The following is a 14990-nucleotide window of genomic DNA, read 5'->3' on the forward strand; positions in this document are numbered from 1 at the left end:
TCTCTTGCAGGTTTTGGGTTTTTTTTTTTTTTTTTCTGGGTTCATCCAGATGTTTCAACTTACTAGATTGGAGTGGTGGCATGGGGAAATGTGAACCAAATGAGTTAGCTAAGACAACTGCACTTTGAGGCTGAGGTAGCTGAATGAGCTGATCTAAAACAGGAGGAAAATTTAATGGAAATGCAGAAGAAAGCCGGGTAGTGACTTGCCTCTCCTACAGAACAGATTATAAGCCAACCAATGACCCTGGTTTTCCTCTCCCATTAACATCTTAAACCTCTTTTGCTTCAGGGTAAGGTTAATGGAGAGGCTGCAGTGGCTTAATGCTGGCAGAACTTGTCTTACTCTGTAGCTTCATCTTACAGGGGCCACACAAACCTGACAGACAAGGGAAGAATAAGTTCTCTCTTCAGGGAATGCTGAGGGGCCTCTAGTTCAGCTGGTTGCCAGTGTTTGTCCCTGTTTTGCCTAGTCAGTGTGAGCACTAGGTCCTTTTCTGGACAGTTCCCCACACAGCTGCAGCACTGGCCCTTCACCAGACACTCTCCCCCAGGGCAGGCACCTACCAAATACACTCTCCCATCAGCAACATGCCATAATCAACTTGATTTTGGACATAATTTTGTTCTTTGGGGAGAGTGTTGACCATGATGTGGCTAATTCAGCCGGGGTATAAGCTGCTGTTGTAGCTATAGCCATGGTGCAGCAGGTGTTAAATCTAGTGCATGGGTTGCACTGAACACATTTGCAGCTTGGGTGCATAGCTGGATGGTAAAACTGTAAAGACCTCAGGCCTAAATACCACAGGAAAACCCCACACTTGCACATATATCAGATGTGTTTTCCTCGTGGCACCATTCTTTAACAGATGGTTTTTAAATCCCTTTTCTCTGTGTTCAAAGGAGAAGAGGAATGTTTGCATCCATCCCATGGTAAGGCAGTGGCCTGCCCTTCCCTCCTCCCACGGGCATTTGGGGTGGTTTGTGGGCACTGCAGAAGCTGTGTGGTTTGGTGCACAGCCCTCTGACTCCTGGGGGCTCAGCCCCACGGTGGCAGAAAGGCCAGACTTGCGCCTTCCAGCTCGGCATCCCTGGACATCTCCTTGTGCCAGCTCCAGTGTCCACCCAAGCAGTCGGCCAATTCAGCAAACCGAGCCAACTGAAAATTAACCCTACCAAAAGAGAAAAAAAACAGGAGGGGAGGATTGCCCTGAGACCAATCAGCCCCTGGCACCACAGACCCTACAGCCAAAGGAGCACAAGAGTCAGCAGAGGGGTAGAGCAGCCTTCTGGCTGGAGCCCAGCTGTAGGTCAGCTTAGGCCAGTTGTGAAACCGCACAGCCCCTGTGCTGCCGAGAGAGAGGGCGTGCTCACCAAGAAACCTCTCTGTGGAGAGCTTCTCTGTCAGTGTTTGTGTTAGGGAGCCTGGAATGTCCTTAATGGATCCAGCCACTTCCGTGATTCATGGCTGAGGCCTTGAAGATTTAATGGCTATTTTCTCAAGCAAGAAAAGAGCAGATTCTCACTGCACGTGCCCTGTGAGTGCCCTTCAAGGATGATTTTGTGTCATCCCACTAGAGGAAGTGCCTCAGGGCAGAGGTGGGTCTTGTTCTTTTGCAAAGTGGGAGGCATAAATAGTTAATAGAAGAACAAAAGAGGACAGCTATGCCAGGGTACACACCAGGGAAAGTGAGAGCACAAATTAACCTTATGGCTTGTCTTTTGAAGAACCACACAAAGTTTTGGATGTTTTTACAGTAGTGTAGCAGCAGTGATGGTGTGAGGCTACAAGCAGGCCAGAATTTATAGAAAGAGATTAGGTCTACCAGCTGACCATGTTGTAGTAAGCAAGACATAAGCTCTTCTTCAGGCCTGTTTTAGATTTGAAGAACTTCTGTCTCTGAAAGCATGTTCTGCCTAGGAAATAGGTTGGTCTAGCAAGCATCTTTTCCACCGGTCTTGCCCCACTGCTGATTTAAGGGCACTCTTCTGGCAAAAGTTTCAGCTGGAATTCAATTCTCAGTCTTGAAACATTGACTCATAGATCTACATTGTTAAAGGCACATCAGAGGCATTAGTGCAGTGCACCCAGTTACACACTGAATTAATTCTTCTCCCTTCCCTCCCCCCTGCCAGGCACCACCACACGCCATCTAGTGAAGTAACAAAGAACACTGCCAGACATACCGTGCACATGTAGGCTACATTTATCGTATTAAACCATGAAACGATGCCTACTGGAGAGAGCAGGCTCTTTTTTTCAAACTCCAGTTCTTTGTTTTAAGGTAGCTACCCTAAGGAAGGAGTCTTTCCCAGCCTTTGCTGTTACATAAACTGGGGCACTTATCATCACTACTGTGATGGGATTGATATGAGCAGAAGAAAAAATTTACACAAAAATTGCTTAATACATACTCAGTAAGCTTGAAGATGCCTGTAAGGTATCTGTTGCCTAAAATACTTCCTGGCTTAAAGGTAGATGCTGTTTCAAAACTAACTTTATCGCCGTGTAACTGCAGCTCAGAGTGAACTGCGCTCCTTGGCCCTTGAAAGCCACATTCCTCCCGCTGGCGCGGCTGCAGCCTGCGCTGCGGAGCTGCGGAATCCCTGTGTCCTTCCTGCTTCGGGCTGTCGTGCTGTAGCAGCAGCCAGAGCTACAGGAAGTAACGCTGAGCACACACCCTCCCTTTGTGCTTTAGGAACCTTCCAAAGGCAGCAAACACTTGTCCTTTGTCAGCGAATAAAGCACAGAGCGTAAGGCACAGAAGATTTATAGGTGTACTGTCCCGGCACTGCATGCTTGGATTTACCCTCACTCAGATCCCATTTACTTTAAGAGGGATGTTGCTGCTAAAACCCGGCACGATGTTTAAAATATTTACCCCATAGAGAGCAGATAATCTGGGAAGTAACAAGGTGTCATTTCCTACCAAATGTGCTCTCTGACTATAACCACATGTTAATGGTACTATTTAGGGGCATGCTAGAGCAAAGAGCCAATTCACCACTTACCAGCAGAGTTAAGCTGTGCTGCCATGTGAACTAGGAGGGTTCTGTTTGCTGTCATGCTGATATTTGTCAGATAGGAAAAAGAAAAAAAATTATAATACCAAAGCTGGAACATCAGGCTTCCTTCTGTGTGGCAGCTTGCTTTCATTATTTTTCTTTTAATCCTCAGGACAAAATATTTTTTTTCTTGCAGTCCAACTCTGAAGTTTATTAGATTTCTACAAGTACTTCAGTGGTGCTCCTCACATGTGACCACCACAGATGACACGGTGGTCCTAGAGATCACGTTAAGCATGGCAGAAGGATGCTCCACATCAGGAATTCTGCCTCCCTTTTTGAGAACGTCAAAATGCTACCTAGCTTTTCATTTTGCCAGGATTTTGCCCATTCTGGTGTTGACATCAGCAGATTTTACTCAGTCATTTGCAACATGAAGCAAAGACAGCAGCTGAGTTCTCCCATCACTTCACCTACCTCTTGCTCAGTTCTGAACCTCTTGCTCAGTTTTAAGCTGTGCTGCACATCAGCACAGCACAGCTTAAAACCTCTGAAGAAGCCATAAAACCCAGCAGCCCCTATGAAACTAGCCTTTCTCCTGCCCAGACTAAAGTGGTGCTTGATTGACTCTCCTTGTCAGTGGACAAGGAGACTTGTTATGAGATGTATTAATGAGTGTGTTGGGAGGGATTAACCACAGTCCCTCACCTTGAAATTGCTTCAGCTTGATTTCTTATGGACATGAGGGCAGCTGTATACATATATCTCAGTCTCTGCTTTTCTGCATATCTGCCCTTCCCCCAGCAACTTCTGAATTCTCTGACCAATGTCAGCAATCTGTAACAGAGGAGTAGCAGTCTTAAAGATAATTAAGTTGCTAAATGTTTATTAAAGCTGGCCATGAACTACAGGAGAAAGAATCTATTGTCATTTAAAATAACAATGTGGCTCAAAACTAACTTGTCCCAATGAATCCCTGCTGGGGAGGAAAATATGCGAACCCTCTTTTTCTCCCTACACATGTTTAGTAGAGCAGAATCCAGCCCTAAAAACTGCAGCTTCTTTGTAAACTATTTCTAAGGTGGAATCCCAGATATTATTGCATTGATAATTTACCATCAAACACTAATGAATTCTTTCAAATATGGTGTAAGGCACCACAGAGAGTGTGCTGTAACATGCTGCCAAATGAAGCAGTCTATTCAAAACTGTAATGGGATCACTAATAGGGTTGCCCAAAACACTTGAAATAATCTAGTGGGATTAGAAAAGTTCACTTTGATGAGGGGTACGTGGTAGCATCCAAACAGTTTCCATCAGGTGCTCGCATGGAGCTTGTTGGGCTTGTTGAGCTTGTGCACGTGTTGCTGTTCACCCATTTTGTACTCTAACCCCATCCATTTTGTGCATGCTGGCATGGCAGCAGCAGCAGCATCTCTGTCTCAGGCAGTTTGCAGGGAGGAATCACCTCACTCTGCAGCCCTGCCCCACAAATACAAGAGAGCAGAGTCTGGAAGCACAGATTGAGCAAAGAGCTGACATCCCTTCACCAGGAGCCCAAAGCCCCTTGTGCTGTGACATAGAGAAGGGGTGGGAGTGACAGACGTTCCCTACTCATCCCCGAGCCCAGAGCTACCACTTGAAACAGATGTCTGTGTGAAAAAAGGCCTCACACCTGCCAAACCACCAGCCTCAAGCTTCCTTCCTTGTTTCTTCAGGCCTCAGAATAATAACAGCATTTGTGCAATATGTACTGTGGCCTGTGGTTTTCTCTTGTCCCTGTACACATGCTATTGAACCTCCCCGGAGCAAAAATCAGACAGCAAAGCCTTACAAGATGGCAGAAAGAGATGAACAGTGAAGCAGTGTGTACTCTGCTCAGCTGGGTTCACTTTTCAACACTAATAAAAAAGGAGGAAAAGTGTGGGTCAGTGTTGCAAACCTTGCTGGAGAGGCATTTGAATCTGATAAATACTACCAGCACCTCATTTGCACGTAGACTGCAGAGCACTAAACTAGGAAAATAATCCGTTAACAGAAAAGTCATCTTGAATCGGAAACTTTCAAGATTTCATTTTGAACTGCGGTGAGAATTTAGCATTTATTGCTGCTTTGCTTTTGGTTCCTGTTTTTGCTAGCATTGAGAAACGAGGTGTCTTAGGAAGCCGCATGGTATGTAACAGGCAGGAGCAGCCTGTATACAAAGGAAGGAAGATGATGTGGCAGAACATTGTTGAGGAAAGATCCTGTTTGTACAGGGAGCTGCAGAATAGTAAACCAGAACAGAGCAGGGATGCAGAATTGAAAGGAAATCAACTCAAAATGATCTTGAATCCTGTTTGTGTGCAAGAGCCCAGTAGAGGCACCAATAAAATTTAAAAATCGGGCTTGTCTTTTCTCTGATTTCTTATTCTGTAGTGGAGCGGAGAAGAGAGAGAAAGAGAGGGCAGATATATTAGCTTGAATTCCCCTGCCAGTCTTTCTTCCCAGTGCAGTCCTGCAGCAGTGACTGCAGCAGCAGTCAGGTTTGCTTTAAAACTGCTAGAGCTGACCAAAAGTTTCTCAACAGTCATTCCTAGCTGTGTTTTATCCCAGGAACACTTATTTCAGGAACAGCTTCTGAAAAGGTCCTGACTACCTTTCTGATTTCTTGAGATATATTAAAAAAAACATCTTTTACGGTTTGTTTGTTTTGTTTTTGTTTTTTTTTTTTTTTTAAACAATTAACTGATTCAATGAGCTTCAGTTCCTGATAAATATTTACCTGTTCTGCAGATGCTGTATGTGTAGCAGAGGGAAGTGATCTCCCTGCAATATATGCCCGTTTCAGGTCACATACTCTTTTGTTAGCCCTTTTAAAGCACAGCCACTTAAGGTCATTACATTCTCTAAATAAGTCTCTAATACGGTTTTCAATAAACTTATCTCCTCAAAGTCATATCAAACATCTTGATAACATCTTGCTATCCCTGCAACAGGAGGATTAGCCTGTGAGTAATCTGGGTGGTGCTGCAGCAGCAAGTGTTTGGGGTTTTTTTAATTGCTTCAAGTGGTTTATGGTCAAATTTAGAGACCAATACATGCAAATCCTGCATCCAAACCTGAGCATTTGTAGTTACTTTTTTGCTTGTATGTAACCTTCTTGCTTTGGTGTGAGCAACTTTATCTTTGATACACTGACCAGCTTCCTGCAGTAGGCGGAAAAGACATTCTTAACTGTGTCTGCAAGCTACGTCAAGAGTTTATCGAAGTTGCTGACTCCTAAAATTCAGGCGAGTAGTGCCACAGCACATACTATAAATGACCTTTTTATCCTGGCCTGCTGGCTGTAAACAAGCTTTATACAAACATAGGCAAGGAAAGCACCATACTAAGGTGTTTCTTGGTTTCTTTGTGTTGTTGATCTGGTGGTTTGGGTGGACCCTGCTGAAGTCCCCTATTAAAAAAAAGGCAGTGCATGAAAATGCCTCTCCCATGAAAATTGAAATAATCTTAATTGTAACATGCCAGAGATATTCTAGCACATATCAGAGGTGTCCTGGACCCGAGCAAAGAATAACATGATACTTATCCCAAAGCATGCAAAATGCAGTCAGCCAGTGCTGAGTGGGGAGTGAATCACTGATTCAATAAGCTTCAGTTCCTGATAAAATGTCTGGGAGAGATGTAACTGGTCAAGGAGTTTTTCTAGGCATTGAGAGCCTAGAAAGCCTGTTTCCACAGGAAATTTCCATGGGGAATTTGTGTGGTTTGCGCTTTTCTGTGAGTGATGAATGATGTCACTGGATAATTTTGGTCATTCGAATGCCAGGCACAATACAGATGGGGCAAAGGGAGAGCAAAGGGAGCTAAAAATCTTCCCTTATTTTAGATACGTCATCTGCTCCTCACAATGTGGCTGGCACCACTGTGCTGGTGGGGTGAGGCAAAGTGACACTGGAGACAGCCAAAGCTCTTGTGCATAGCTGCAGCAAGGTGGGGCAGTGCCATGGACTCCATCAGCTCTCCCTGCCAGGCATGGTGAGGTGCTGTATAGCTAGGAGATCCCCAGACACAATGAAGTGCTGTGTGGCCAGGGGACCTCAGGACTGGAGGGCTTGTGGGCAGGTATGGGCTCCAGACAGCAGCAAGTCCTGCCTTCCCATGTGGCCTACATATGAAATCAGGGATGTGTCTGGTATATATATATATATCCAAGTAATCCCTCCTAGAGGTCCCATCCCATGCTGGGGACATGTGGGACGTATGCCTCCCCAGCATGCACACTGTCCCTTTCACAACTGGCAGTGAATGACCCAACTTTCTATGAGGCAGCAGCAGGGCTGCAAGTTTTAAATTAAAAAAAAAAAAAAAAGCCCTAGCACACTTCCCAGTCCCTAAGTTCTGATGTCTGAGTATGCCATGGGGCATCCCAGGTGGGATGGGAGCTGTGGATGTGTGCTTCAGGTAGCCATCAGCACCAAGGTACAAATCTGCAGGATGTGGGTATGGGAAGTGCCTGCCCAGGTCTGCTTCTGCTGCTTCAGTGTTGACTAGGCATACTAAAAACTTCACTGTGGTAAGGAATGTCCTCTCTTCTCACCATTTTGGTACATTTGTGCAGCCTCTCTGGGTTTGTATGATGCATGTCTGAAAAGGAAACAGGAAGGAGCTGCAAATGGAAATTTCAAGCTGTCAGCAACAGAGCAAACCCCAACTAACTTCCCATAGCTTAGGTGTAAAACTCAGGCTGTGCACTTCAGCTTCAAGTGACAGAAGATGCTGAATTTTACACAGAGTCTTCTGAGATCAGCAAGTGCTGGAGATGAAAGAAGTGACTTTGTCTTGGTTGTATCTGCCCCAGAAGAGGGCCGAGGTTCCAGCATCTCTTGGCACAGCTCTACCTGTTGCCTGTGAGGCCTCTTTGAGATGCTGTTCCTTAGGCTGACCACCCTATTTTGTTTGGAGGTGGCTGTGGGAGAGGAGCTTGCTGTGTATAAAAGCTCTGCTGTGCCGCTTGCTGATGGGGGAGAGAACACTCCCTGGTCTGTTTTGCTAACAACATAAATCACAGTGTCACATATGTCTTTGGCTTCACTAGAATTGTACCAGTGAGTTTTAGCCCATGGCTGTATAATGCATGTCCAGCTGCCATGAAAATGCATGTGAATAGAACAGGAGAAAAGATCTATGATATGAGAGTCTAATACCTGTACTGCCAAATATTTCTGTGTGTACACCATCACTCCACTCCAGAACTGGTCACCACAAACAGTGCATGGAAGAGTAAAGAATTTATTCTGATCTCCAGTTAATCAGTTTCTCACCCAAGGACTGATGAGTGTGTGACCTTTTTCTAGGAAAGAGCCACTCCCACCAGCTATATAATTTCACAAATCCACAAAACAAACAAGTTGCCATTCTGCAAAACCCTCATACCTATGGAATTCTCATTTCCTGCAAGGTGTGGATTTCAGGTGAGCAGTGCTGGATTCTCGGATTACTTTGCTAGGCTGAAGGAGCATACACTATACATGTGTATCTGTAAGTTGATATGAATCCAACTGAGACAAAAAAAAATTAGCAGTGAAATTGTGCAAGTTTTTCAAACTTACAGTGTCCCACGTATGTGGTTGTTGTGCTGGTCTGCATTCATACAGGTAAGGGCTTCCTTCCATATAAGTGTGAGGATGAGTGAAAATGTGATTATCCCATAGTACTGACAGATTAAAAACATTATTTTCTAGAGCTGTGAACTCTAGACTGGGTAGAATGGACAGAAAGAGGATCATTTTCCTTGAAAAGACTGGGTAGCTGAATAAGGATTCTTTTAATAGGATGAAAGTAAGAGAGCAAGGGGTGTGGATCATCAATGCTTCACAGCTGGAAAAAAGAGCGTGAGCATTTTCGGTCCATGGGGAGATGAATGGAGACAGAAAGCAAGTCCAGAATATGTGAAGGTAGAATCTTCATAAGGCCTTGCTGCAGGGCTTGTTTTCTGTGCTAGTGGTTTGGGGAACTGGTAAAACTGGACTGGGAGATTAAAGGCTGTAATCCCAATTCATCGTTTATAGCCTGCTCGTGTCCAGGCAGACATGTCCATCCCAGATACAGTGAACTGCTGCATTTCACAATCATGGGAAGGGCTTCCCAGCTGCACGATCCGAGCGTTTTGAAGTGACACATGGTGCATTATATTAACTTCGTTCAGACAACCAGCTTTAAACATCTGAATCTGATTTCTTGATGCTAATTCCTCTTGCTCAATCTTTATTTCAGCTGTGTGGAATTCTCAGACCTTTCTGACCCTGACTTATCATTTCCTGATGTTTTATTGCTAAGTCACTGAGGTTTCAGAGAGGCTGATGTCTCTAAAATGTGCACACCTTTGATTGTACGCATGGTTGGCGTGTCAGAGCAAGCTTTTCATACGCTCTGTATATATCACTGTCTGCAGTGCTGTGTGCTCTGCATTTGCACCATTTGGTGTGCTTATCTGCATGCCCCATTAGTGCAGTCCTCCTTAAAATGTGGTTGTTATTTAAGGCTTTTCAAAAGCTCAGCCTCTGCACAGTACAAAATTTGATCTGAGCCTACGTCCGCTCTTGTCACTCAAGTACAGGTTCCATCTGTTCCCCTTTTCCTTTCCCGTTGCTGCTTGCCACATCCAGACCACATGCTGCTTATACATTGTACAATAGACATTTCTGCACACACACTTCTGAAAATGTGGCTCTTAGCGCTTTATTGTTCACATGTGTCTTGTTGCTTAAGGCAAGTTTTATCAGTAACAATTTTGTTGTTTACTGACACATAGAATAAAATGAGTACTGTTAAAATGTGGCTGGAGGAGAGTAAAAAGACCTTTGATACACCAATTACACAATTTCTACCAGCTTTCTGATCGCTCTCCCCTGTCACCACTTCCCCAAATTCTGTAGTTACCCAAGAATAAAGCAAGATCCTAACATCACTCACAGTAAGGGCCACTCCACTCTGCATGAGGCTGCTCCATGTTGGTAAAGATTCACCAGCACCTCCCCTGCTCCTGTGTCTCGTGAGGAGAAAAGACACCTCCCTCCTCTGGTGAAGGGGACCTTCTAGCACTCCCTTCCAGCAAGGCAGCTCTGGCTTCTGCTTTAGGTCTCTTTTACAGGTCCCCCATGGTACCTTGCAAAATGGCTACATTCTTCCATTTGGGGAAAGAAAATTCCCTACAGGAACTAGTTCCAGAAGTGAAATCAGAGCTAGGAAAGCCTATGAAGACGCTTCACTTGCAGGAGCTGAGCTGAGCTCTAGCAGCTCCCCCAGTGTGCAGACTGGAGCAGACCCAGAGGTATGCAATGACAAGGGAATTAACACAGGCAGATTCCCTGGGAGCCTTCTCAGGCCTTTCCCATCACACCTGGCTCCAGACATGTGGTGAGACTGGAGTATCTGCAAACAGATCACACTGCATGCAACTCCCAGTAATGTTCCTGGGTGTCTGCAGCAGGGATGGCACACAGCCCAATGCACTGGGTTATTGCCACCCAGGGATTTCCCACACCAGGAAAATCCCCAACTGCCCAAAACCTCTGGTTTCCCACCTGGAGAAACCTAAGACCTGCCTATGGCAATGATAATTTCTCTTACTGGGGAAGACCACAAATGGTAGGAATAGAGCTGGTTTCTATCTGATGAAAGCTCACCTGCCAAAGACAGCGTGTGCTTCTGACACCGGCACAGTCCCCTATGAGCAGCCACACAGCTCCGCTTGCATCCTGCACGTGCAACCAGACGCTGAAAAAAACCTCAGGACAGGATCATAAAGAGCCTTTCCTGACCATGGACTACATCCATGGCTCATAGGGTGTCTCATGGCTACTGTTCCACCCTGTGGCTTCCATCCCACCCAGTCCCCTCTGCAGATCAGCAAAAGCGGTGAGGAGACCCAAGGTCTCTTTTCCCTCAGAAGGGGTGGGCAGGAAGAGCCAACTTTTGTTTGCACCAAAATACTCATCATTTTCAGATACAATTCACTGAATATTTTGTGTACCGCCCTGTACCAAATTTGAGGTCATCCATTGGAGGGGAAGCATGAAGGATACAAAAGAAAAGAATGGAGCAGAGCTCTTGGCAAGCTGTGGTAAATTTGAAAGGAGGCAGGTAGGAACACAAATGAAGCTAGTGCTTAAAAGAGTTATTCAGGAGAAACAAGGGCTTTAAGTGACATTTGAGTACGGGAAAGAAATCAGTATCCGTGGTTTCCACTGGTGTTCAGAGTGCTAAAAGCAGAAGTGGTTGCTAAAGTCTAAACAGGAATGTGAGGTTGAGCTCTTAGCTTCCTCCCAAATTGTATGATTTACAGGCTCACTTGATTTACAGGCTCACGTGCAGAAGAGGTCTTATTTTGCAGAACTTCAGGCCTTTTTGAAACAAATTGCTTGATGAGCAGTGGAACTAATGGCTCTTGGTTTCCTGAGGGTCTCTGGCCACTGCTTCATTCTCACCTCCCTTTTCTCCTCTCCTCCTAAAAAAAAATGGCTGCAATGAGAGCCACTCTTCCCTCATTATGTGCTCCAAGACCCTTTCCTGGGCTGGAGCCAGGCCCATATATGCTGGCTGATCAGCTAATGCTTACATGGCCAGCCTGCATGCGCATAGTCACTAGCCAGGTGACTGCATTTCTTTAGCTGAGGTCCCTGCCCCTCACACAGCAATCAGTTTGCACAAAATTTAGAGAGGAAATCAGTAGCTGTTGAAATTTCTACCTTTCAGTCCTGTGTGAAATTAGGTACAAATTATTGATGGAGCTGGACAGATAGATGGAATCTGAGCTAAAAAGGTTCCGTTGTATCGGCTTTGGATGCACATATAGGATATTAGTCCAGGTTCTGGAATTAATTTCTCTCTCTCTTTCTCTCTCTCTTTTCCAGCTATTTTTAACCTGGATGTGTTCTGTGATATGTTTCCCACACAGCACAGAAACTGGCACAGCTGAGGGGTGAGTGAGTGGTGGGAGAGGGGAAATCAGGGGATGCTTATGTTGGTGCTGCTGCTGAAAGAAGTGCTCATCAAATGATAGCCTCTCAGATCTGTGTAACGTGGAGTCCCACACCTCCCCACAGAAAAATTGTTACTCTAAATATATTCACGGTCTTAAAGTGCTCAGATACAGGGCAAAAAGAGCTAGAGGAATTAAGGGAAACTCTAAAAATAACCAGCAGAAACAGCAGCCAGTTTTGAAATGTAATGTTTTCTGTCATGGCTTAACATCTTGGTACTGCCCACATTCTTGTGTGTACATCTCAAGACATCCCTTGCACAGGATCTCATAAAGAAAATCCTGTTTGTGGCAGCTCAGACTCTGAGCTGTGTGCACAGAGTGCACAAAGTGCACATCAACTCAGAAAACCTTTATCTGACTTACTTACTTACTTACTTGCAAAACCTCGAGCTTGAAAGAACAGAGGTTTCATATAGAAAAACATAGGAAAAAGCTTCTTGAGCATTAATTTACAAAATGAGACCTCTAAATGTGAAGCATTTCTTCAGTTAACTATAGATAATTATAATGTGCGAGATCTGCTTTTCCCCCCATGTTCTGTTTAACACTGTTTGTTAGACATGAAAGGAAAAGAGGATTAAAAGGGAGAGATGGTATTGTAAACAACCCTTCAGGGGAGGTGGGAAAACAACAGTAACTCTCTCAAACAGAACACAAAGATGCCCTTAGGAAAAGGTTTTCAGTGTCCTGCATTTGAAAGTTAATGAGTAAATTGATGTCAAATATTGCTTTAAGGACTGACAGTGCCATCTTTAAGATCTCAAGCATGTACCACAACTGAGAAGAGACAAAGGGAATTTTTAATGGGCAATAAATGAATTAATATTTTTTGATGCAAAGCTACAAGCAGGTTAGTTCTCATGGGATGTGGGTTTGGTCTGTACTTCCTGGCACTGTGACTTTATTTTTTTTCATTTGCTTTACACTGTCTTTTGATGAAGCACTGATTTTTCTTTTAAAAAGGAAAAAAAAAGTGGGCTTAGTAAATAATCCTCCTTCGAGTTACAGTAAGTCCCTTGAGGAGTACAGAGTTGGCTGGTTTGGGGGTTGTGTAGGCACGTGCCAGACCATCTGCCCACTATCCTGTTATGCCTCGCCTCATACCAAGCTCAGGTTGCTTGGTCATCTCTGCCCCTGCAGAGATGTTGCCAGACCACCTTGTACAGATGCCTCCTTCACCCAGAGCTACCTGCCAAAAATGTTTTAAGACCCTACTGATGTCTTCCCTACCTTTTACCCACTCAGGGATCCCAAAACCGTAACACCTATTCCCGATTGCCTCTTACTTATCCTCACACCTCAGAAATGCACAGGCCACTTCACAAGCCTTTCCTACTCCCCATTTCTCAAAAAACTCCTTTGCCATCACAACATTGAGACAGATCTACTTACACTGCCATAAGTTGCCAGCCTAAAAAAAAAAAAAAAGACGAAAGAATCAGCTCCTCAAGTTTAGACAAACAGACACAAGGGAGCACATGCTCAGCCTTGAGGGAGTGCATCAATAACACCTCCACCATCATTGCTGCTCTCTGGCTCACTTAACCTATTCCCAAGGGTCAGCCACTACTTTCCAGTACTTTATCCACAGAAAAGTTAGTTTAACTTTTCTGCTCAGCTGCTATGTTCTAGCTCTTCCAGAGCAACTAAAACCCCAGTCTGCTCACACTTTCATGCCAGACCCTGCCTCTCAGAGCTATGGGTTGTACTGCTCCTTGAAAACCTCCCAGCACTCAGCCTCTCTGCAAGAGACATCCTGACCTAGTGCAGCATCTGCCCTCTCTGCAGGAGAGGTGCCTGTGCTCCAGCACAGATCACATGACTCCCTTGTCCTTGCAAGCTCGAGTGCTTCAGTACTTGGACAGAGAGACAGGCTTGGCTCCTCTGTGTCATCTGCCTCTCAGGGCATTTTTCAATACATTCCCTGTCTCCTCCCTCTCATTAGCTTCTGGGTTAGTCTCAAGCTTATCCCTATCTAAATGACAGGCTGCCAAACAGGCACATAAGCTTTCACTTGGCTTGTCCAGGGAATGCAGCTTTGATCTGCTAAGAATATAACTCTTAGCAGTTCTCCTGCCCCATCAGAGATGACAACCCATGGAATCTGCTCTGCTGTGCTTTCTCTCTCCCCTTTAGAAGTCCCCACCAGCAAGGATGCTAGCTTTACACTATCCAAAAGCAAGAACCGTGCTGATCACACCTTTCATACACAGGTACATACTCAGACATACATACACATGCTGGCTCTTCTGCATCCTGTCCTGCTTCTGAGCAACTGGAGCATGAAAGTAGAGAAGCAAGAGGATACTGAGGTGCTCTATGTGTTTATGGGAGAGAGACTGCTTGAACCAAGTGGCTGTGTTCTGTGTAGTCCCTGGTAACTGGCACAAGGCTCTAGTCAAGCTCGTTGTGACCCTCTTTGGAAAAACTGGAGTTCAGCTTCCATCTGGCTGATATAGTTGGTATTGTGAAGAAACCAGAAATACAAGTCCTGCTCAAGAGCTAAGCTGTGCCTCGGGCAAGAATATGAACACAGGCTTCTCCCTCCAAATTACAGTGAAAAAATCAGTTATTCTCAGAACAGCCCTGGGTGGCAAAGCCTTGCTTGCTGAGATACATGAAGTGGGTACACCTAAGGGCGATGATGTGAGACTGGGGACAGCTGGGGCAGGGAAACACAAACCCATTTGGATAAAGGGTTTCCCCACAGTGCAGAACCAAAGAAGCGTTTCAGCACCATGCTTTTCCTAGGCACAAGTCAAATCATCTTGATGCCTCATTGGATTTGACTCACCAAGAACAGCATCACGTTCAGCACCAGGTGAAGCACAGAGGAATTGCATGGGCAAGTGTTTGCAGAGATGCAGATGGAAAAGGTGGGTGCTCCAATATTATCATGGCAAGCATGGAAGAAAAAGTTTGAAGAGAGCTAGGAAAAAACCTCAAATTCTCCTTAC

At 45.0% G+C, this 14990-nt stretch overlaps 1 long non-coding RNA gene across 2 annotated transcripts in view; it reads left to right on the forward strand.

The window, feature by feature from the left end:
• The window catches only part of LOC132323521 (uncharacterized), a 79057-nt gene that overhangs the window by 17896 nt on the left and 46171 nt on the right, over positions 1–14990 (forward strand). For both annotated transcript variants that reach the window (XR_009485360.1, XR_009485361.1), the window contains exon 2: positions 11903–11970. This is a non-coding gene — a long non-coding RNA (uncharacterized LOC132323521). The remainder of the gene's footprint in view (positions 1–11902; positions 11971–14990) is intronic.

This window comes from Haemorhous mexicanus, chromosome 2, assembly GCF_027477595.1.
Source record: "Haemorhous mexicanus isolate bHaeMex1 chromosome 2, bHaeMex1.pri, whole genome shotgun sequence".
NCBI lineage: Eukaryota > Metazoa > Chordata > Aves > Passeriformes > Fringillidae > Haemorhous > Haemorhous mexicanus.